This window comes from Rhinatrema bivittatum, chromosome 4, assembly GCF_901001135.1.
Source record: "Rhinatrema bivittatum chromosome 4, aRhiBiv1.1, whole genome shotgun sequence".
Classification (NCBI taxonomy): Eukaryota; Metazoa; Chordata; class Amphibia; order Gymnophiona; family Rhinatrematidae; genus Rhinatrema; species Rhinatrema bivittatum.
Window position 1 is genome coordinate 31,683,356 of NC_042618.1, and position 3,221 is coordinate 31,686,576.

A 3,221-nucleotide genomic window follows, 5' to 3' on the forward strand; every position below is an offset into this window, starting at 1 on the left:
AGAACGTCCAAAGAGTGTCCAGAAAACTGAAGCGCATCATAGTAATGTCTACAATTACACAATGTTGGGTTCCATATTAGGTGCTACAACCCAAGAAAGAGATCTAGGTGTCATAGTGGATAACACATTGAAATCGTCGGTACAGTGTGCTGCAGTAGTCAAAAAAGCAAACAGAATGTTGGGAATTATTAGAAAGGGAATGGTTAATAAAACGGAAAATGTCATAATGCCTCTGTATCGCTCCATGGTGAGACCACACCTTGAATATTGTGTACAATTCTGGTCGCCGCATCTGAAAAAAGATATAATTGCGATGGAGAAGGTACAGAGAAGGGCTACCAAAATGATAAGGGGAATGGAACAACTCCCCTATGAGGAAAGACTAAAGAGGTTAGGACTTTTCGGCTTGGAGAAGAGACGACTGAGGGGGATATGATAGAGGTGTTTAAAATCATGAGAGGTCTAGAACGGGTAGATGTGAATCGGTTATTTACTCTTTCGGATAATAGAAAGACTAGGGGGCACTTCATGAAGTTAGCATGTGGCACATTTAAAACTAATCGGAGAAAGTTCTTTTTTACTCAACGCACAATTAAACTCTGGAATTTGTTGCCAGAGGATGTGGTTAGTGCAGTTAGTATAGCTGTGTTTAAAAAAGGATTGGATAAGTTCTTGGAGGAGAAGTCCATTACCTGCTATTAATTAAGTTGACTTAGAGAATAGCCACTGCCATTAGCAATGGTAACATGGAATAGACTTAGTTTTTGGGTACTTGCCAGGTTCTTATGGCCTGGATTGGCCACTGTTGGAAACAGGATGCTGGGCTTGATGGACCCTTGGTCTGACCCAGTATGGCATTTTCTTATGTTCTTATGTTCTTATGTTTATTCAATCAAAATAAAGGCACCCTTTCTAACTTTCTCTTCGGCTGCCTAATGATCAAGTGCAAATGATTTTTCATCCTTGAAAAGTCCCTCTAGGGCAGTGGTTCTCAACCCTGTCCTGGGGAGCCCCCCAGCCAGTCGGTTTTCAGGATATCCACAATGAATATGCATGAGAGAAAATTTGCATACACTGCCTCCATAACATGCAAATTTTCTCTCATGCATATTCATTGTGGATATCCTGAAAACCCGACTGGCTGGGGGGGTCCCCAGGACAGGGTTGAGAACCCCTGCTCTAGGGTTAAGGGGTTCTCAACCCAGTCCTCGGGTTTTCAGGATATCCCCAGTGAATATGCATGAGATGTATTTACATACAGTGGAAGCCATGAACACAAATCTCTTCCTGCATATTCATTACCAGAACCTGACTGGCTAGCTGGGTCCAGTGGACTGGGTTGAGAACCCTTGCTCTAGACAGCAGAGTCAAGTGATGGAATTACAAAAAAGGGGGTTTTGCTAAGGCGCACTTAATATGTTTGTCACACTCTCTCAAGTCTTCAACTCGCTTGCCAGGATTCGTTAGCTCATAACCAATGAACACCCTCAGATCTTTAAGAAACTTGATGAATAGCTGCCAGGTTTTTTTTTTTCCCAGTAAACTGTCCAGACAAGTTTACAAACATTCATGCACAGCACTAACACGTTAACATCTTCTTCTGGTGGAAGGGGAGGAGAGGAACCTGCTCTTGTCATCTCTGCTCCACTCAATGAGACACTCCCTGCTCCTGTAAACTTTAACCCCCCCCCCAAAGCACATTAACGATATAAACAGGTACAGTCTATATTCCCTTGTCCCTCTAACTCCACCAGCGCAGTTAATGGAGCAAAGGCACAGGATTCTGATTTTCTAGTACAGCTAACCAAATCAAGTCAAATTCCACTCGAGGCGTAGCATATAGTGCTGTCAGGTATTCAGTACAGCCATACCCCTGTCCAGGTCCTTAAAGCCTGGGCAGTCTAAATTCCTACCTTGTGTACCCGGACAAGCAGCTTCTGACACAAGAAAAAAAAAAATAAAAAGGAAAAAGCTTGCAGGTGAGCCAGAAAGCAGACTACATCTGCAGCGTCTACGGAATGATCACTGCAGGCGATTGTCTTCAAAGCTATGAAAATGTGCCAAATGTGTTCTGACTGCAATATAATCCACACTCAATCACTTATCAATGTTAATATGAAATGCTTTGCCATTTTTTTAATGCCCCTGGGAACACTTTCAGATCGGAGAAAGATAGCCTTCTTGCAGAAGGAAGCTCCAGACAAAAAAATAAATAAATACAGCACTAGGGCCTTGCGACAGGGAAACAAAAGAGAGCTTAGGTACTAGCACAGAGTCCAACAGTCAGGTTAAGAGAGCGCACCGGGACATTACAAAAGACGATAGAACATTTGTAAGGACACATTCTCAGAACCGATGACTTTCAGAAGTTCTCCAACACACTGGCGATGAAATGCAATCGGCAGCCGAAGTCAGAACCAGAATAGGTTACCCACCGCCTTCATTTTCTCTTTAGAAGAGGCCGATCCATTCCTGGCCTGCAAAAAAACAAAAAGGCAGACGTGGAGCAGAGGAAGAAGAGGACGTTCAGGAAATTGACCCATAGCACGGCGGACCCAGACCAGCTGCTGGACATGTCCTATGAGCAGCTGTATGGTGCTCGCCAGCGCAGGCGACTGAGTCGGGATCCGCGGCGCAAGCAAGAATTCGCTGTTGAAACTTTCTGCGTAAGGCTAAGGAGGAGGAGGATCCCCCCCGCCCCCTTTGGAGAATCCTGAGGTGGTCAAGAGCCCACTTGCGTGACATGATCATGCTCCCCGAGGTGGTGTGCACTGCAGTATGGTGGGAGTATACAACCAAGTGATGGGCGAGTTCTCCATCACGTACAAAACCGGTGAAACATGGCAGACCTGGGATTGGTGCCACTCACTCATCCAGGTTCATTCCCCTGAAGTAAAATGCTCTACTAGAAGTTGTTGGTGTAAATAAAGAAAATTTTCCTAAAAAAAAAACCACCTCTGGAACTGCAATTCCATGAATATCGTGGGGGTATAAACAGAAAATAATCAACCTAATTTGAAAACAAAGGAAGCTAGTTGGAAACCCAATATCTGAAAGCTCTTTTAGGCTAATATTTTTTCAGTCCAGTCCTAAGTAGCTCCCCTCTATCCCTACTCGATCTGGTTTTCAGGATATTCACAATAAGTATGCAAGCGATCATATTTGCACACACCCGGTCAAAGATCAAGGGTGGTATAGGCAAATATAAATGCATATTTATT

The 3,221-nt window shown here is 43.9% G+C and overlaps 1 pseudogene; it reads left to right on the forward strand.

Moving 5' to 3' along the window:
- Positions 1 to 2,501: 2,501 nt before the first annotated feature.
- Positions 2,502 to 2,896, forward strand: LOC115089292 (annotated as a pseudogene).
- Positions 2,897 to 3,221: the final 325 nt, after the last annotated feature.